Source organism: Ambystoma mexicanum, chromosome 6p (genome assembly GCF_040938575.1).
Source record: "Ambystoma mexicanum isolate Mex_15411 chromosome 6p, UKY_AmexF1_1, whole genome shotgun sequence".
Taxonomy (NCBI): domain Eukaryota; kingdom Metazoa; phylum Chordata; class Amphibia; order Caudata; family Ambystomatidae; genus Ambystoma; species Ambystoma mexicanum.
This window is the reverse complement of record NC_090935.1, coordinates 986,350,872-986,372,878: the sequence shown is the minus strand read 5'-3', so window position 1 is coordinate 986,372,878 and position 22,007 is coordinate 986,350,872.

The window sequence follows — 22,007 nt, the reverse complement described above, 5'->3', positions numbered from 1 at the left end:
GCATTTGTTTTTGTGCTCATTACTTGATTCCTACTGTATTAAAGAGATTATTCAGTGTTCTGTCACCCCATTGGTGATGGTTGTTACCTATTGAAATATATTGTGATTAAATTCTATATATATAAATAAATATTTACCTTTGAAAACGAGTGTGACTGGGGGTCTCAGGAGAAGGGTATGATATGAGTGGTATATCGTTCAGAATACTGAACTTACAGATAAAAATAAATAAGGGTTTAATTTGCGTACTACATGCTGGGCGTGACTTGGGTGTGTGCCAGATTGAAATCACTTACAAATCCCAGACATGCTTTACGACTGATTGATGAGCCAAATAAAAGTAGAGCAGAGGAACCATCTGAAGAAGGAAAAGGAAGGATGACAAATCACATGTAAATATATATACAGGGAGTCATTTACTTGGTGTTATTGTACAAATGAGGAAAATAAATAAAATGTGTTTTGTGAAATGGAAATGTCATGTTGTGATTATATGTTGTTGTTGTTATAAATTCTATGTAAATCTTCCTGGGGAAAACCGTGTGTAAAAAGTACTGAAACCCTTTTTCTATCTTTTTACACTAACCTCCTTACCTTCCAGCCTGGAGGTGAGAGTGGAGTCCATTGAGGACCCCAGGAAGACCCTATTGCTGGCTGTAGACAAAACTTCACAAGGACATCTCCCAATTCCAGCCTGGATGTCACAACTGCAATAGAAATGTCCTGATAAGGAGTCAAAATTTAGTGTTGTCCCGACCTGCTAGCTCTGAAAGCAAAGGTTACCTTTGCCTGGAGCATGACTAATATGTGTGAGAATTGGGGCACTCACTTTAAACAGCAAGCTTCCTACGCAAAGTAAATTGATAAAGGTACAGGCTGACCCAGTGAAAACATATGGCCGGAAGCAGGAGCAGGACCATTTGTCCCACATAAAGATTCACAATTTATTTAAAAGGACTATTATCGTTTAGGCCTTTTTTCTCAGCCATCATAAGGAGGATATATTCATCTCTGTAACATTTTTCATGTAATTTCCAGGCAATTTTGGGGGTATGAAATTCATCTAGATTTCTGGCTGATATGAACATGTTCCAATTGTGAGAGTTGGTGAGCGGGCAGAAATTGAAATTAGGGATATGCTTAATGCCCTACATATTCATAACTGTTGTGCTTTTAATGGAAATGGCAGAAAGGTACCACATGGGCATGCTACATGATACAGATTTGGTGATCAGATGATCTAATTCCCCATGATTAGTGGAAACAGAAAATATGTTTAGTATGGAAGTTGCTAGTAAAATTATGAAGTTGTGATACATAACTAGTTTTTTGCCAAAAAGTTGAAAGGAGATCAAAGGATGATGACAAATGGGAATGGCCATAATTGGCTCCAGACCACTAAATGAATCCTGACTTGGAGGCTGGGTTTTGGAGGAGAGAAAAAGGTAACTGTCCAATCCTAGTGGCAGGGATTATTGCAGGGTAATTCCCCAAGATTTTAAAATGGGTGGGGTCATCACTGCTATATAAGGGGGACATTGCACTAGGACAGGGGACACACAGGGAGAGAGACAGGAGGACAGAGAGAAGAGACAGACCATCAGGAAGGCTGCTGAAACTTACCATCTGACAGTTATAAGGAGACACCAGAGGAGAATGCTGAGAGTGCCTCTGGGTGGAGCTGTCTATATCCAGGAAGGCCTCAAAGCTGTGTGGGTTCTATGGTGGAGAGAGAGGGAGGCCATCTTTGAGAGTGGAGTGACCAGGCCCCTGCCCTATCTTTCCAGAGTGTCCTGAGATGCATCTGGCTTTCCTGGACCTTAAACAGAGGCTTGCTATGTAAGTAGAACTGAGCCCTGGGAAACAAAAATGTGGGGAAGTATACTTGTCTTGAATCCTTTCCCTTTATAGTCCGTCGGCGGGCGGGAGCGGTGGGTAAAACTGTGTAGATCTTTAGCCTATGTCACAAAAATATTAAATTAATGAATTCCCCATTTGGCAGAACACTACGGCTGGATTTTGTTAAAATTTGAAATGAACAAAGCTCACTTCTCAGTGTGCGCTGAAAACTATAGTCTATAATTTAATTGGGTATTCATTGTTGTCCAGCTGACCCCGACTTCTTTAAGTAAGTGGAGGGGGAGTTTGTTCTTAAATCAATCCAACCTTTTTATCCATCTTCCCCAACACAGGCCTTTCAGTAAGAGGGGTCTGAAATCCAAAAATTCCCCAAATCATTCCAATGTTTCTGTCTAGCTTCCCATAATAGACCAAAGCAAGGGCGGATGGGGGGGTTGAAAAACAAACCGCTAAATCACCCTATGTTTATTTTGAACCAAAGGTGTGGGCGAAATCATAATTGCCATATGTATTTGAACCAATCTTGAAATCCTACTACTAGCGTTTTAAGCCTGCATAAATGAAAATGGCACAACATTACATAAGTGCCTTTTTTTTATCAGTGTAATTATTTTGTGAATTTAAATTTACAGAAAGTGAAGAATTGTGGTGGTGTTCTTTTTAACTCACTTTTGTGATGTGTTTATGTTGAGAGAAGTTGATTGCGTTGTGCCATGGATAATGAAGTGTTTTGACCTTTTTGTGCAAATTTCTATTACTTTTAATTTAAATAAATACCAATATATTCCCCGTACACCGGCCTGGTTCTTGGCTCATTGTCAGCTCAGGGGAGAGGGATCCAAAGGGCATGATATGTATATGAGATAGGGCTAAAAAATAATCTGTTAAACAGTTTGTTAAACAGTTTGTTGCATAACCACTTAAGTAGGGATGGAAGGAACTCCACGGGTTGAGGTGGCTCTCAATAAACCGTTACACATAGTTAAACAAATGTGTCCACAGTGCCACCATCTAAGAGAACTATGCTTGTTCCTGATCCCAGCCGCAATGCTCTTCAAAACAGCCTGTATCACAAACATGTCAACTGCCGCCTGACACCCACTACCTCCCATAAAACTCATGTGGCATTCATAACTCCATGAGTCGGACATCACATGGTCACAGGAAAAAACTGGATCACACAGAAACAAAATGGAAACAAGTACTTTCTTGCTACTCAACATCCTACTGGAACACTGTCATGATAACAATAAGTGCAGCCTCAATGCTCTTGCAAGTACAAATATGCCCCAAGATCTAGTGAACATGTTGGACCATCATCTCCTCCCCCAGAAAAATCAACCCCTGCGGGCTAGGATGTCTCACAACTACATCCAAAACCTGTCCACTCCTCAACCAGCATTGGTTATAGTGTGCCATTGCTCCCTAGCTATGTGTGTGCTACATAAGCTCAAATACAAATACAAAAGCAATACAAATACACTTCGTTGATTTATCCAGGGTGGGCTTTATCTTTGTGATATAGTGCCTCTGTAGATATCCCCTATACATTGCATATGAGCTAGTTCATGACTCACATGATGCTGTGGATGTGCATGTTTAAAAGGTGAACACTAGACCTAGTAACTTAAATTGGCTATGAGTAGCCAAATGGTGAGCATGATATTAAAGGTAAAGGTCATCATCTGGACCTGGAATCACTTATTTGCTTTGATGTTGAGAGCAGGAGCATGGTGTGGGTAGAATATTTAGGTGAAAGGGACAGTTCTAATCAAATGTATTCAGAAACTGTGCAGAAGAAACCAGTAACAGATTTCTTTGAAATGGGTACAGCAAGAACAGAGATGGCCAAGAAGAATTGCAGGCTGCCCAAGTTAGTAACCAATGCCTCAGAGAGTGTGTCCCCCCTGCTTTGGAACGAGAATGCTCCAAAGAGGAGCCACCTCCTACCTACAGTTATTTGCAGTCATGAATTATATTGTCTGGGGCAATGCTAATAATAAACTGAGCTTATCAGATTTCGTAGAGTAATGTTGTTTTGCAAGTCAGATATTACTCATTCCACTATTGTAGTACTCACATTGCACTCATGTTACTCTCCCAATAGTTTCAATACTTTCCACAGATTTCAAATGGGTCACTCTCTTAGCAAAGTCTTTATGTACCTCATTGAGGACGCGCCGGTTTTAAAGGTATGAGGGTCAGAGGTGCACAGGTCTTAAAGACCAAAGATATGTGCACATTAAAGACATTGGGCCTCATTACGAGTCAGGCGTTAACGCCTGATTCCGAGGTCCCTTTGCGCCATGGTGAGTTTAACGCCTGCTTTTTGCAGGCGTTAAAATCCATGGCGCTAAGGGACCATGGTGCTAATTACGCCACCGTAATTTACGGTGGCGTAATTAGCGCCTTCCCCACTCCCATTATGCTCTAGGGGGCAAAAATGGGAATGGGGAAGGGTAAATGGGAAATGGGGATTTACTGCCCCACTCACCTTGGAATGGGGCAGTAAATCCGCCATCCACCATGGTGTAAACATAGTTTACACCATGGTGGTAAGGGTACGACCCAGGCGGTAACTTACCGCCTGGGTCGTAATGAGGGCCATTAACGTGAAGATGTCCCACTCTATAAAGGTTACTACTATTATCAGACTTGGAGAACAATATAGATGGAAACAAATGATACTGAGATCCTCTCCAGTGGTCATTGCATTCATGTGTTGATGCATTCCTTATTTTCTGGTGAAGCAACGCCTTTACAGTTCAATGGTTCCTCTTAATATCTCAATTGTGTAGGTTTTTGGCAGTCCTACAGAGGGTTGTCATTAAAATATATACCTATGGTAATGCTGCCAAACTCATTTACTATTATTGATTGCCCAGAAAGAACTGCACAATCCGTGCAGACTTTTCTGTTATTCCCCATTTTGGAGTCCCTGGGCCTCATTACAACTCAGGCGGTAAGGGTTTTACGGCGGCGTAAACAGCGCCGACCCTTACCGCCTGAGTACGAGGTCCCTTAGCGCCATGGAGGTTTTAACACCTGCTTTTAGCAGGTGTTAAAATCCATGGCGCTAAGGGACCATGGAGTTAATTACGCCACCGTAATTTACGGTGGCGTAATTAACGCCTTCCCCACTCCCATTATGCCCTCTGGGGCAAAATGGGAATGGGGAAGGGTAAATGGGAAAATGGGGATTTACCGCCCCGCCAAGGTTGGAATGGGGCGGTAAATCCGCCAACCACCATGGCGTAAACGTAGTTTACGCCATGGTGGTAAAGTCACGGCCCAGGCGGTAACTTACCGCCTGGGTCGTAATGAGGCCCCCAGTAGGATTCAGTAATTACAAGATGTTGCAACTACTGCATGTGGTAATCACGTGTGGAGTAATTACCGCCTCACAAAATCAAGTGGGAATAAGATTTTCGAAATCGAACCTCAGAATTTGGCATTAGTGATACAACAACAGATTTGTTCCCTCTAATGCCAAACTCTTGATCAGTTCCTGAATCTTCAGATCCCAGCTTCAGACAATTTGCATAAAGGTAACGCCCAGATCTCTTTAGCAGGAGCATTTACCTAGTGTGCTATGTTATTGGACTCATTATACTCTCCCAACAGGTTCATTGGCAGGCCCCTGTGAGGCCTTACCTGTCCCTTGAACATTTGCTCATCACCCTACTCCAATCTCGTCACTCACTTCTCAAATGCCCAGTAGCTTTTCTCTTCATGTCTTTTGGCACAATTTGTACCACTTTATTTTGCTATGGGCTTTGGCGTAAAGTGCTATACAAATTATTAGATACAAATCAAATAAATACACAGACCTTACACACTTTGTTAGTTTTAAAGTACTATTTTGCCCTCTCAAGATTTGCATCTAAGAATCTTTTCTTTCTAGAACTAACCCTCCGAAATGTGAGTGGCCGAACAAGTATGTGCTTGTGGATCACCTGAATTTTCATGTTAACATATTCTAGAAACCCACAGTCTAATTTTTTTAACAAGCTTTGCCCATCTCTGCTACTCAGGCAAGTCATACTATGTAATTTTATCCGATTGGTTGGTTTTACCAAAGTCCCATGCTTCTGGGGTGGGGTGGCGAATGGATACAAATGATTGGCTAGTGCTTTTATCAACGGCAAGCGATCCCTATTATACTTTCTTCACTTACAGAGAGGCCTGGAACTTCCTCCATCAATCTTCACGGACCTGGCATCCTGTTTATCGAATTCTTTGCACGGTGCCCTTGCAGCTGGTCCCACATTAGGTTTAGGACGCTGCAGTGACATACTTGCCAACCCTACCGATTTAGGCGGTAGGATACCGCTTTTTAAGCAGTCCTACCGCCTACCGATTTTTTGACATCAAATACCGATTTTTTTTTGTAAAAAAAAAAAATTTTTTTTTTTTTTACATTTTTTTTTTTGCCCATACCAGCTCGGGGAGTCTTTCAAGGGCTCCCCCGAGCTGGCGTACCGGGAGAATGCCAGGCATGCAGGCTTTTAATGTCAAAGGCACCCACGGCGGTGGGCTAAAAGCGCCCTTCCGCCGCGGGTGCCTTTGGCAAAAGGCGCCATTAGCCCCCCACCACGCCAACTCGGGGAGTCTTTCAAGGACTTCCCCGAGCTGGCGTAGCGGGAGAAGGCGCGGCATGCAGGCTTTTAATGTCAAAGGCACCCACGGCGGTGGGCTAAAAGCGCCCTTCCGCCGCGGGTGCCTTTGGCAAAAGGCGCCATTAGCCCCCCACCACGCCAACTCGGGGAGTCTTTCAAGGACTTCCCCGAGCTGGTGTAGCGGGAGAAGGCGCGGCATGCAGGCTGTTAATGTCAAAGGCACCCACGGCGGTGGGCTAAAAGCGCCCTTCCCCCGCGGGTGCCTTTGGCAAAAGGCGCCATTAGCCCCCCACCACGCCAGCTCGGGGAGTCTTTCAAGGACTTCCCCCGAGCTGGCGTAGCGGGAGAAGGCGCAGCATGCAGGCTTTTAATGTCAAAGGCACCCACGGCGGTGGGCTAAAAGCGCCCCTCCACCGCGGGTGCCTTTTGGTCAAAGGCGCCATTAGCCCCCCACCACGCCAGCTCGGGGGAGTCTTTCAAGGACTTCCCCGAGCTGCCGTAGCGGGAGAAGGCGCAGCATGCAGGCCTTTGATGTAAAAGGCGTCCACTGCGGTGGGCTAAAGGCGCCCCTCCGCCGCGAGTGCCTTTCACAAAAGGCGCCATTAGCCCCCCCACCACGTCAACTCTGGTGAGTCTTTCAAGGGCTCCCCCGAGCTGGCGTGATGGCAGAAGGCGTGGCAGGCGCCTCATTGTCATTGAATGCACCCGCGGCGGCGGGCTCATTCAATGACAATGGGCTGCTGACGCGCCCTATTCCTATCATTACCTCCTCGACTGACTATTTTTGAAACTTTAAGATTCCTACAGATTTTTGGTCACAGAATGTTGGCATGTATGCAGTGATACTTTAAGAAACTCGATGTGCGCTTGCCTGACCTCTTTTATTCCTCCCTCACAGAGTTCAGCGTGAATTTATCTCTGTTAAACATATGCGCATGTTAGCATCCGACCGTGACAAAGCGTTTTCAGTGTTTGGATGCGAGAGCGAATGGGGCCATCCTAATGTTTTGTATCCATGGTAAGTGCGTTGATGCGACGGTTAATGTGATTGGGAACACAGCTTTCAACCGCGCGTCTTTTTTTTATAAAATCATACACTTGGTAAAGATAACATGCCCACCAGGCCATGGTATCCTAGTTGGATGTTAGGGTTTTGTTATCTGTGGCGCACTTTATTTTTTCATTCTCAGTCTGCCCTTTACCCGCCCACTGCCGCTCAACTGTCCATATTCATTACATAAACACAGTTTCCACATGTCAGATGACCTTTATCCCGGAAAATGAGTAAACACATTTTGCTTGGTTACATTACTTGTTGAAGAATATAATGGCTTTTGGAAATGTTGACTTAGCCTTGTAAACATGCTTTCCTGTCACCTCGAGGTCAAGCCACTAGCATCGTTACAGCAGCGCTCGCGCAGATGTTATGTCTAATGTAACGAGCTCCTTCTCCAATATGCACATTCTGAGTACACAGCGCATTCATTGAACAGTTGTTTAACACAGGCAGAAAGGGCCGGTTCAACAGAGAGGAAATTCGGTTGCCACAACGTTTCAAGTTGTATATAAACCGCAGGCCTTGTAATTGAACGATGCTCACAAGTGTGAGAGTAAAATTACAGGCATAAAGCCGAAGTGAAGTGGAAAAAAAACACGGATGATAAAGGAGAAGTCTATGCCACAAATCGTTTATAAGGTTTATTTATTTTTTTTTTTATTTTTTTTTTATTTCAAACCGTTGTTTTATTAGTTCGATCAACAAACTTTTACAACTTGTATAATATATACATTTTCTTCCTTTTGCATATTTAAGAACAATATTTTCTAGGTCATAAATTTCATTTTATCTATAAATACATTAGCTAAATCTAGTCAACCTAATTCCTGGTTTAATATTTTACTCATGTAACCATCAATTCATAAACTGTATTTTGTTTGCCATCCTTCCATTTGCATTCAGTTGTGGAATCCTAGTTGTACAATCATTCGTAACAGAGGTTCAAATGGAGAAAGCAAACAACTCATGCATAGCTTTCAAGTTTTGTTATGTGGAGAGGCATACGCGGTGCCTACATAGAGGAGTATCCCACAGTTTCCAAACTTCATGCTTTCAGGAAAACAAATGGTACGCAATTATAATGGGGCCACATAAGCTCATCTGTAGACTTCAAGTTTTGTTATATTATAAGGACCTACATGGTGCTTGCATTAGAGGAGTGTTACGACAGTTTTTCAAACTTCTTGGTTTCAGAACAACAGGTAATATGTAATTGTGTTGGGGTCACATCAATGAGTTGCCTATCCGTTTTTCAATTTATACAGTTTCTCCAATTGATTATTTATGGAGTTCAAAAAACGACAAAGGGCTAAAATGAAGCTTGTTCGAGTCCCCCACATACAGGCTAGCCATAACCATTCCCTTGTTGTATCAGTTTCCATACAATGAGGTGCGATTGTTAATGCTTGTTCTGCCTCAAAGTAAGGACAGAATAGAACCATATGTTTTAAGGTTTCCTGGATCGAACCATCCTTACACAATCTGCATCCTAGCCCTGCTTGTTGTTTCCATTGCGGGCTCCAGGCATATATTCGTTCTAGGGTATGGAATTGATTCATTTTAAAGCGCAAGTAGATGTCCCTTGCCTTGCTACAAGGGAATTGAATTAGGTATGGTTTGTGCGGCCGTCTAGATGAACAAAAACGAGCTGCCTCTTTGTAGCCCTTAAGCGCCGCCATACCAGTTACCGTTTTACACCAATCGTTCTCAATAATGCGATATTTCACATAATTAGGTCTATGTTCTAAATCAGCTGGTGTAAGTGCAATTTCGTCGAGGAGAGCAGTCATTTTCGCATAGTAGGTCGTAAGGGACGATCTTTCGGATGTGATCATTAGTTGTCCCAAGTCTTCATAAAGACAATTAGCGGGTGGATATAGCATCCTAGCAAAGTTAGCCAGCATACGCCAATTCCTACGTGCAGACAAAGCAGTGATACCCAATTCCTGCCTTATCACAATATTAGGTGTGGACTTGGCTATCCTCATTGCCCCCTTCCACATACATCCTTGCAGTTGATCAAGGTAGCAATTGATATTCACTAAACACATATCTAAGGCAAAAAGAATAATAGACTCTACTTTCAGGATGTAAAATTGCAGTAAGGGAAGCAAGGAAAATTTACAAAACTTCAAATAGACTATCCGCATTTGCGTGGCAAGTGGAGCAGCTTTTTTATTAAGTACGTCCCTCCACATTGCTAAAGACTGCGAGTCTGTTATATTATAGCCCAAATAGCGAATCTGGGGAACTATGGTTAGAGGGAAGTTATCAATTCTCCAATTACGAGTGATGTTCTTCCTCTTGAAGTTTCTCAATACTACTATATTGGATTTTCCAACATTACATTTTAGATTGTGCGTAAAACAGTAGGCTGAAAATAAATCTAATTTGATTTGCATGCCTTTTGGCGTACGATCAAATATTACAATATCGTCCGCGAATGCCAGTCATTGAATTTTGAGATGACCGAGCCTTGCTGGATAGGAGATTTGTTGTTCCCAAATATCATTAATTCCGGATAGATAGAGATTAAACAGCGTGGCAGCCAGATTACATCCCTGCTTCACACCAATATGTATCTGTATTGGGTGTGTCGTTGCACCTTCGTTGTTCACTCTTACTAAATAGGTAGTATTTGTGTGGAGCTTTGATAACAGTTGTATAACATACAAAGGGATATTCATTGCAATCATTTTTTTCCACAATAATGCACGGATAACAGAATCGAAGGCAGAAGTGAGGTCTATAGAAGCCATGTATAGCGGTCCTGAATCTTTAATTTTGTGTTTTGCTATAAGATGCGCCATAATTGTTGCATTTAATGGCGTACCCATCCTTGCACGAAACCCAATCTGATATTTTGATAAAATGTTACGCTCTTCAACTAACGCTTGTAACTCTCCCAACAGCAAGATGGCAAACACTTTGGCAGCAGTATAAATTAATGCTATTGGACGGTAATTACATGGTTGTGATCTTAACCCTTTTTTATAGATTGGCACAACTATAGAGTTTAGCCATGACGGCGGAGTAAGTGAAGTTGTCAGCATGTTATGAAACAGTTTTACATAGTAACCAGCCCACATAGTTGGCTGTTGTTTGATAACACACGGGGGGATCCCATCTGGGCCTGCAGCCTTCGAGAATTTAAGTGCAGCTATCGTAGCCTCAATATGCGCAAAATCCCATGGCGCGAAGGATGCAGGAGCCAGACAGGTCCATTTGAATTCGATTTCGTTATATATCAGGGGGAGGGCAAATTTGTGTTCGAAGTAGGTTCGCCAGGCCTGGGCCGAAATGGACAAGGACTGAACAGAAGAGAGTACAGTGGTTCCGGCCCTGAGCAGACCCCAGGTAGAGCGTCTATCCCGATGACATAATGTACTAAACATTTTTAAATTCTCCTGAGTATGGAGAAAATGCCTGTGATCCCTGCATTTATTACGATAATTGTTCAAGACACTTTTTTTCTCAATCATATATTGCCCCCATGTCGGTGAAGTTTTAAGAAGTGTCCGCAAAGCTACCCTCTTAACTCTTTTTGCTTCAGGAATAAAACTTGAATGTTGCCCAGGCATGCACTCACGTGGATATAATGATCTAGTCCTTAGCGATTTCATTGTCTCAGTTATTAGCTTATTTATAATGTAAACCTGTTGAGTCAGGGTGTTCTGAAGGAAGCAAGAACCATAGCATGAATGTAATCGTGCAGCAATCATGTCATTTACCCTATTGCAAAGTTTGGTATCCCATCGAAGTGACAATCCGGGGCGGTCCTCCATTAAAAACTCGTGCTGCGGATCAATTGGGAGGCGGGCTACGTATAGGTGTAAATTTAGATGTATCATATGGTGGTCGCTAGCCCCTGGATCATAGATTGAGATGGTATCAGCACATCCCTGAATACCACGTGAGGTGGCAAAATAGTCAATACAGGTAACTCTATGCCCTCTTCGCCAGGTGTTACAACAATCACTATTAACGAAGGGGAGAATATCTAGTTCCCAAGACTTCAGGTATTCATGCCATAAATTCCCTCTGTGGTGTGCTTGACTAAGTATCACAGGATTTGTGTAGGGTAAGTTAACTTCCATCCAGTGGGCATTAAAGTCTCCTCCCAGAATAATCTCACATGTGGGATGTTGGGTCAGAACCTCATCAAATAGTGTGCCAAGTTCTTGGAAGGCATCAGATTGATTAAGCGTTACTGGGTTATGGTATAATGATATCAATAAGATAAGCATTGGTGGGAAGCCCCGGAACATAATTAAAGCCGCCATCATTACAGTTGCATAAAAAACATCCAAAACTAATATATTTAAGTCGGTGTTTATACATATCGCCAACCCCCCATACGGCCGACCATTGGTGCCCCGTTTCGCCTTAGTTTGAAGAACAGTGAATCCAGGCAGCAAAAGTTTGTGTGTACACATAGTCTCATGACATATCATAATATCACATTTGATTCCTTTATGCGGATTGCTGAACCATGCCTTCAGATTATTGAATCCACATGAGTTCCATGATTGGATAGATAAATCAGCAGGCTACTTAATGAGGAATATTATTCATTGCTGAGTTTTGAGTATTTTGAAGGGCAGATAACCATGACCAGTCCTTGCTGGAGTTAGATAGACTTACCAATTGTGCAATTACATCAGTGTTTACACCAGTCAAAGGAGCCCCAGAAGCCATATTTGGCAAGTGAACTGGCGGGGGCGCAAGAGGCGTTTCATTAAATGAAATAGCATCATCAATTGAGTCAAACGGATAAAGCATTAATCCAATGGAGCGTAACTCTTCCATATATTGCACAAGAAGATTTGTTATGATGGCTGATTGAACCTTGCACACCATGCGATGGTTTTGGATTGGTGGCAATGTTATCCATTCAATATCATTTGTGTGCAGGGTACGAAGATCCGGAATGCGGTTAAAAGCTTGCATTAGGGCCGAGCGATTAAGTCGCTTAGTGCCATTACTAAAGGATATCATTTCCCAACCTATGATAGTAGAGGAATGTTTGGTTGGTTCACCCACTGGTTCAGAATTCTGCATGTGCCCCTCCGGAACTGGCTCGTGAGGATTATGATTACCCCCTATACATAGTATATCCTGGTGGGGTAAGATTTTTTTATCAAATTCACAAGGGTTATCGGACTGTGGTTGCAGCAAAAGTTTGTTGTTGGGCACAGAAGGCCCAGCAGCAATCACCAAGTCGTTCATTATGTCCGTGGAGCCAGCAAAATCTTCTACTTCCTTTCCTAGTTTTAGTGTTTTGTTCTCAATAGGTTTAAAGAAGTTAGGTAATTGCGTCTGGGATGAGGAGTGGACAGTCTCTTCAATGAGAGTCTTTGATATATGGAGGTGCGAATTCTTGAGTTTTTTGTTGATTATTTTATCTCCACTACCCAGATCATTCGCGGAGATTTTCATCCTGGCAGACTTTTTCTTTGAGTTAGCTACAATGTTAATCTCAGTTTTTGGATTTGTTTCTCCAGTTAGTTTTGGTTTAATGCTCAGTTCCTGTTGATAGTTTTTATCAACCTTTTTGCAATCCGCTTTTCTTTTCATAGCCCGCAAGAATAGTCTTTTTTTCTTCCTTGATATGAATGAACGCTCCACTTGGGAAGACAAATTTTTACCAGCTACAGGTTGGTTCCGTGGAGGCGTAGCTGGAACATTAGCAGATGCAACATCCAATGAGTTTGTGGTCTCAAATAATTTGATTAGAACCGAGGGGCTATCAGGATAAAGCTCCTGACCCCTATCCACGCTAGGTGAAGAGGGCCCCATTTTTTCCTCCCCCTGATTGGGTTGTAAGAAAAACAGGAGCTGCTCTAATTTTTCGGCGTGGGATGCAACTGTCTTACATAATTGGGCATGCATAAGGATATAGCATGTAGTGTCAGGTGCCGGAGCGGTTACAGCTTGTGCAAAAGATTGCGGAAAAGCATATGTAACCTGAGGAGGCATCGTGGTTTTAGAGTCATTCCCTGGAAAATAAGCCGGATCTGTTTGAGTGGATATGGAATTATTTGCTGAGATTTCTTTGTGTATAGAATTTTGGCGTCCCAGTTCGTGTCTAAGGCTGTCAGCAAAAATAAAGCCCTCTAATTTATTGATTTTTAGTAAGATTTCAGAGAGTGCTGTCTTGCACTCCCTCAGTTCGTAGTGTGTATATTCATGGCCGCGATCCAGTAGGTTTAATATTCTTGTTAGCACCGGATATGATGCTTCAAGAGATTGTATGTCACCAGTTGGTTCCAATATATCAAAACCCAGCGGATTATGTGAAGACTGTTTATTAGGGGAGTGGTAGGGGTCCGCTGTCAGTTGGTTAATACTGGGTGAAGGCACTGGGGGAGAAGAAGGCCGGTTAGGAGAAGATGGCCACGAACTAGTCGCCGGATGATTGGTGGAGGGTGGTATCTTTATGGAGGGCACTGGGAAGGTATTCAGGTCCTCCATATGAGTGGCTTCTTTATAGTGAATGTGCACGTCAGCCCGTTTGAATTGAGGGAACGTGACTGGTGTTGAAGGACCTTCTGACAACCTTATCCGTTTTTCCAGTGTAGCAAGTACTACTGGCGCTAGAATCGAGTTGTCTGAGGGCGAAATAAAGATATCATCAGTAAGGTGTCGAGGATCAGAGGGTCCAGTATCCATACGCATACTATAAGGTTTATTCAGTTGGTGCCTATATATAAAGTTATAAAACATTTACATCCCCACAGTTGAACATGTGCTCTCAGAAAGGATGTTTGAAAATTTTAATTACTGTCTTTGTGTAATTTTTTGCAGGCCTTACATATAGTTTGTTCAACCCTTAAGAAGGGTCAGTATTTCAACATGTGCCCCACCAGAAGGTAAAGGGGTTGTTGGTTGTTTCAATCTATCCTCTGGGTTTCACCAGCAGATAAATCCAACCTCGACCCTCAAGGTAGGGTTTGAGTTCCAACATCGTATTGGGATTTCCAAGACAACAGAAAGGAGTTTGGCCAACCAATCAGAGGTCTTGAGGTATTCTAAAACAGGATAACTCTCAATTTTAGCTGTACATTTTGACTGTCAAGAGCAGAGATAACCCGGGTGAAGAAGTGTGTGTATGACCATGACCCAAGAGCCTCAGTTTAGCAGTGGAAGGAGAAAATGTTACCTGTCTCCCCAATACATGTGGACAAATCGGAAATATCACACACAGAAATAACCAAAGCATCTTCACTACTGATTGACGATTGTGCTTGTGATGTGGACTTCACTCTTCCTAGTGTTGAGGATTTATCCAGCACAATGGAATGGCAAACTACTGTACTACTGGACGACTGGCTATTAAGGAACCAAAATACATTGTGAACAACTGCTGCCTGATCGAGATTAGGAAAATTATTAATTGTGATCATACATTGCGTAGGTGGATTTGTGGGCAGCCATCAGTGAAATTTAGTTGTGTAGTCAAAGGCACCAACTTGAAGTTCAAGGGTAGCTGTGTACAAAACTATAACTCATTTTCATGGTCTGCTCAACCTATACTTGGGAAAGTTTCTGCTGGAAATGTACTTTGTTTATCTGCTTTGTTGTTTAGTGGATCAACGACCAGTACGATTTCAAGATTTTCTAACTTTGTGGGACTCGAGCTCCTTTCAAAAACACAGTACTACAAATATCAGAAGGATTTCTTATTCCCCATTATTAGCCAGGCATGAACACTCAAACAGTTGTCAATAGATAATGCTCTTGCTGGCAAAAGGCTCTTGCTTGCAGCTGATGGGCAGTGTGACAGTCCAGTTTTTTCTGTTAGATACTGCACTTAGCACTTCCAAGACATGGGAACCAAACAAATAATAAGTTCAGTCAAATATGCAAGTATCTGAATATACATCATTTGGTGCTATGAAAAAATATGCTTAGACAGGTGTAAACAATTACACTGCGCCACACTATATGATTGAATATGTACAGTTGTACAGTATTTTAATTCATATTCAGTACAGCCTGACACGTGTTTCGAGCTTGGCTCTTCCTCTGAGGCTGAAACATTTAAACCATGTTTACAATTAGTCAAAATAGGTATAAACAGTTATATGCATTCCCATTTAAGATTGGGATAGACCAAACCAAGGAAGCATTAGGGATTGCATAACATGTTCAGATTGCATAGAGCCCATGACAATTCATGCATTAGGTCAGCATTGTGGTTAAAGATATACAAGAAAATGTAGGCATTTTACCAATTCACGTTGTGGCATGGAAACAGTTCAGAGCCGAAAAGAAGGAAAGAAAAAGTAAATATAACCGTCTGTTAGCAAGGGAGGCATACACATAGCCATGGTCAAAATCTATGACAAATCCAAATGTGCATTTGAATTTAGTTGTATGGACAAATATAAGGTATATTTACCAATAGTTCTTGTCTGATCTTGTGTGCTAGGATGTAAGTAATTTGAGGCGTTATTATCTATAGCCCTTGAGGGTCATTACAGTTCATACTCCCTATTGGAATTTGACTTATAAATTTGATTTGGTAAACACTTACCACTTAGGTTGGAAAACAATGAGGTAAGCTTGATTGCTAGATTCTATAACGTGAATGGAACAAAATAGACGATTTGCAGAGATTGTTTCGATTTTGACAAGGATAAAATTTAGCCAAGAAAAACTGCAATAACGTACGTTACACTAGACATTCACCGAGTTACCTTAAGTAATGCTGCAATAGCATTTACACATTAATTTGTGTGGCTGCAACGTTTCCAAAAAAACACTGTTGTCAAGGAGGTATTTAATTGGATTCAAGCTAGCAATGCCGCATCCATAAGGTCGAAGTAAGTGATGCGGGATAATCCAAATAGAGAGAATTACGGATCATAAATTAGTAACGGGATCTAGCTAGCCCACCTATTCATGGTTTACATTGTTATGGAGCCGCTAAAATGCAATAGTATATTACAAATCCGGTGTGTCACTGGCAAATCAGAATAAACAATTGCTGTTTGATAACAGTACAGGATACAATCATAAAATAGGATAAATAGAACACACTATCAGTAACGGCCCATTTACAATAGATACTATACAAGTATGTTCTGAAATTACAATAAAGCAAAGTACAGTAAACACGGATCATTTGCCGGCTAATACTGTAACCTGTTGGATAACAATCTGACTAGACACAGAAAAACTCCCTAATTAGAGCATCATTATTCAGAGGAAAACCTGGAACTCATGGTCTGAATTAAGGGCCCTAGTCACCATTCTATGCTTACAAATGAGGCGGGCTTCCAGCTGCCTAAGTTTCAGTCCAAGGTTGCCTCCTCTCTTCGGGAGACAAACCTGCACTAATCCAGTAAACTAAATGTCCTTAGTATTGTCTAACTGGTGACAGGTTTGCCAATGTGTTGCCAGGGGATATTTAAAATCCTGATTCGGAATTGTAGATAGATGTTCACGAATACGAATCTTTAGAGGCCTAATTGTGCTGCCAATGTAAATTAACCCACAGATACACATTATACAATAAACTATGAATTTCGTTTTACAATTAATGAATGAGTTGATTACATGTTTCCCTGTAATTCCAAAATCCATTATGTCAGTCTCCAAAGTGTGCATGCACATATTGCAACTCCCGCATTTGTGGAAACCGTTGGCCCGACCCGGTGAGAGCCATGTAACTCCACTTCGTGGTTGAGACATAAATGATGGACACAAGATATTTCTGAGTGTAGGAGCTCTGCTAAAGGTGATTGCAGTATTAGGTTCTAGCCATTTGAAATATGGTTTCATTACATCCACTCAACTTCTGCAATCCTGAGGAATGCAAATAGACTTGATAGCCACTGACATGCATGTTTCAATAGCCAAGGCCATGCAAGAGCAGTTCCCATACATAAAGCATCAATATGATGTATGGCACGTCGCAAAATCAATTTTGAAAATAATTACAGCTGCTGGAAAAATTAGCCTACAGAAAACATTGTAAATTGGTCACAGTCTATCAGCAACCGTCTTTGATGGACCTCTAAAACTTATGCTGGATCTGTAGATATTCTTCTTGAAAAATGGTATTCATTTATGCACCCTTGTTCTAACATACACTCTTGGAGAGAAAATGGGCATTTCCACAAATGTGCAAATGGACCATTGAGCGAGGAGCAGGAGCGTAAGAAAAGGTGGTTGGTTCCAGGCTCCCCATCACACAGCACTTGAGAAGATTGTGTATGACAAAACCCCTTCAAGAGACATGAGGGAACTCTCCATGTTCTGCCACACTGTGGCCCTGATTCATGGATTATTTGGGCTGAAAAAAACGGGATGTGTGTGCAATTCTGCCCGCAAATCCCCATTTGTTAAATAGGGATTCGCGGGCCGAATGGCAAACAAATCCCTTTTTTTGGCGCAAATAATCCATGAATCAGGGCCTATGGCCCTCATTAGGACTCTGGCGGAAAACCATGGTGCTATTAGCACCATGGTCGAAGCCGGAGTATGCCATGGCGGAATGGGGAATTACCACCCCATTCCAAGGTTGGCGGGGCGGTAATTCCCCATGCCACCATGGCCCTTCCCCATTCCCATTTTTGCCCCATAGGGCATAATGGGAATGGGGAAGGCGGTAAGTACGGTACCACAAATTGCAGTACCGTACTTACCTCGAGAGTCCCTTTGCGGGCCCCTACTTTAACGGCTGGTCCAGACCAGCCGTTAAGGTCGGGTTCTGTAAAGGGACCTCGTAGTAAGGCGTTAAGGGTGTAACGGCGCCAACACCTTTTACGACGCTGTTAACCCCTTAACGCCTGAGTCCTAATGAGACCCTATGAGTTTTGGAGGTGTTCCATAATATCTGCCTAAAGTACAGGCCCAAAAGTTTGCATTTTAGCATAGACGGCATGGAGGTCCGAAGAAGACTGGCTGTACTTGCACACAACAACAACGTTGAAAGGGAACAATCAAAAACTGCAGGAATTTTCGGGATGCCTCTGTACAACAAGGAGTTTACCAAAATAAGCAAACAGTGGGTGGCAAAGCCAATCTTCCAGTAGATGGATTTTGAATGTGCAAATGCATGAATAACTCCAGATTTTGTTTCCAGGGCCCAATCTATGCCACAGAACATTGCAAAAGAGGTTTGCCCTCCCAAACATGAACTTTTGAAAGGTTGACTTCAAGATTCAAATGATGTGTGGCTCTCTTCACAATGTTAAACAAAGCCAGTAACAAGCTTTTGTACAGTGTTTGAAAACTGTTTTCATTGTAGAATAAATGGAGTAGTGTGCCATTTGAGATGTAATTGTTAAATAGTTTATTTTTAATTAATCACTGGTTTTGAAGTAATTTCACTAAATAGGCCTTAACATTTCTTTTTTTCTTTGATTTGTATATATATTACCATCAATATAGCTGATTTATGTTAGAACAATACATGTTAGTCTGATTGTTTCAAGGATGTGACTCAAATCAAAGCAAACGTAGAAGAGGCTGGTGAGGTTAAAACCAACAGTCACAGGAGCTACTTTTGTCTCCCCCAGGCCAACTAATGTAACACTATACAATAGCTTGTTGTTCCATAGTGGTAGCTCCTGGTGACTGGTTACTGCTGGATACCCAGGCATGCTTGTAATTCCAATATCCCGATCTAATTTCGAGCCCTGTTTGTAATGAACTCACAATAGTTGAAGAACCTAAGAGAAATTGGAGCAGCAGACATACAGAAACTCAATGGGCCTCATTACGAGTCCGGCGGTAACCGCGGCGGTAAAACCGCCTGGTTACCGCCGGACTCGTATTACCATTCCGCCTCCGTGATTCCCGGAATTACCGGGGCATTACAACCCCGGTTTTCTGGGAATCACGGAGGCGGAATGGTGTTAATCCCCATTCCCATTGAGTCCTAAGGGACTCTATGGGAATGGGGATCTCGTAATGCTGCCGGTGTTTCCTCGTCCCCCTGCAGGCGGGCGGTGTTAAACCCGCCAGGTCAAACCTGGCGGGAACATCACCTCCCGCCTGCAGAAGTCGTGATCGCCCGGCATGGAAACAACGGTGGCGGCGGGTTTACCACCACCGTTGTTTCCATACCGGGCGATTTGTAATGAGGCCCAATGTCTCTGTCAGAATTTGCTGTACACTAGAACCCGTAGTGTAGTGGAAGAATTATTCCAAACAATGTAACCCTCTGTCTGAGGAACAGAACAAACCAGAGGGATCTATACCCTGGAAAATATAGACATGATGCAACACCAGGCTGTTTGGAAGAATAACAAGAATCCTTAATTAAACACTACCAAGGAAACATAGTTTGTGAAGAAAAGCAATAGGGTGTAATCTGACCTGAATCCAGCAGGAATTAAATGAAGAATGGCTATAAATGTTGAAACTGGTAACCACTGGAATACCTGCAATGTAGTATATATATATATTCTGAAATCTAGGGTACGAAATAGCAATGACAATGAGTATAGTGAGCTAACTCCTAACTAACTAAGGCTTACCATGTGTAGATAGGAGACGAGGTGAAAAGTAATTCAAATCAGCAGAAGGTGTCCTTGATGTTAGGCAGCGTGGAAATGCTGAAGGAGTATGCAATATCCCCAGAGCCCTACCCGACGGCACGAGGATGTTATCTAATGGAAAGCAGTCTCAAGTCCAGTTCCCTATGCCTGACGGCACGTAGATGCCTAACAGCTTCCCAGTGCTGCAGCAGTCTCTAGTTCAGGCACAGGGTATTTGGGGCATATTGCAAGACTCAATAATATTGCAGGACGTCCATACAGATGCAGATGAGCAACTTGTGGTAACCAGATACAAATCGTAATCCAAGGCAGTCCGAAGAAATCCGAGTCTATAATGGGCTGACAGTACCAATGATGCAGGCAGGAGACAAAAGGGTACGTGTAGCGTTCGGGGTCGATAACACGAGAGTAGTATACCAAAGAAGCATAGTACAGACATGGGCCAAGGCGATGGAGCAAGGTAAGCAAAACAATCCAATGGTCAATAACAAGGAAATCCAATAACACACGAGGCAAGGCTTGAACCAAACGTACTTCAATCAGAAGCACCGAAGTGTGAGGGAGGAGGAGCCTAAATACTACCAGTCACGTGATAGACGTGACGTGAAACAGTGAATGCAACTCAACATGTCTTACGATTCAGATGGCACAATTTCCATGGCAACCTTCCATATTTGTTGTAACGCTTTAAACCTCTGCCTTTCCATGAGTAACTGCAATTTGTGTGTTGCTGTTGGTGGCTGGAAGTGGGTCATACGGATCTTGTAATATGAGAAAAGTGTGTCAATGTTGAGGAAGGGGTGTTATTGTGATTGAGAGAGGCACCTGAGTTGATATTCATATTTACTGTCCCACAGGGGTTACCCAGAATCCTGACAGTCTCCAGAGCTCTGGTCCTCTCCAGACTGGACTACTGCAACAGCCTATACCTCAATCTGCCTAAATCAAACCTTTGCCCCCTTCAACTAATCCAGAATAGGACTGCAAGACTTATCCTTAGCCTCTAGCACAGGGAATACATCTCTGAAGCCCAAATTTATCTCCATTGGCTCCCGGTGGCTGTGAGGATCGAGTTCAAGACCCACTGCATCATCCATAAGACTTCCCGGGGCCAGGGACCCCACTACATCTAACTCTTTCCTAAGTACCTAACTCTTCGGTAATCTAGCAGCAATTCTCTGCAGATCATAGATTATTCCAAGCAGAGAGTATGTGGTAGATCTCTTTCCCCAGCCAAAGCATTCTTCTGTAATGGCCTACCTGCCCCTCTAAGGCTTCTGCCTGATCGCCTTAAGTTCCGGAAGATTCTCAAGACCCAACTTTTCTCTTATTCTTTCCCTCCCCCCTGCTAATGACCCCTCTGTCACATGGACTGTCTGCCTGGTCCGTCCTGAGCTCCATAGGGCACCAGGCCCTCCTCGCCCACTATACCCCAGAACCCTATCTTCCTGCCCCTATGGCCTCACAACCTACACTTGCCCTAAGAGGCCCCTTTCCACTGACAAGCCTGGTGGGGTGTGCATCCCTACTGAGCCTGGTCCACCCCCATCCTAACACTTTCATGTGGTCTTCACTCGCTTCTTTCCCTGGCACTTGCCCACCTGAGCTCCCCTTAGTAATTGACTAGCCCATTGGCCCTCTTTCTCCCCTCCTCCTTCTCCCCTGCACTTGTATAATTCCTCTTGCCCCGCACCTCCCTCCCACCCTAGCATGTTCCCTTCTGCCTGACCTGCACGTCCCCCTTCTCACTCCCCCCTGCACTTCGTGTTACTCCTCTTGCATGATCCGAATAACACAAGGCCAAGTAGGACTGTTATTGTTTTTTTCTTCCCTGACCCCCCCTTTTTTGCCTTGTGGCACCTTATCATCATTTTTTGTACAAGCGCTTTACAAATAACCAAAAATAAATAAAATAAATGAAGTCTAACATTGCTGGACAGTAGGAATCATGATAAG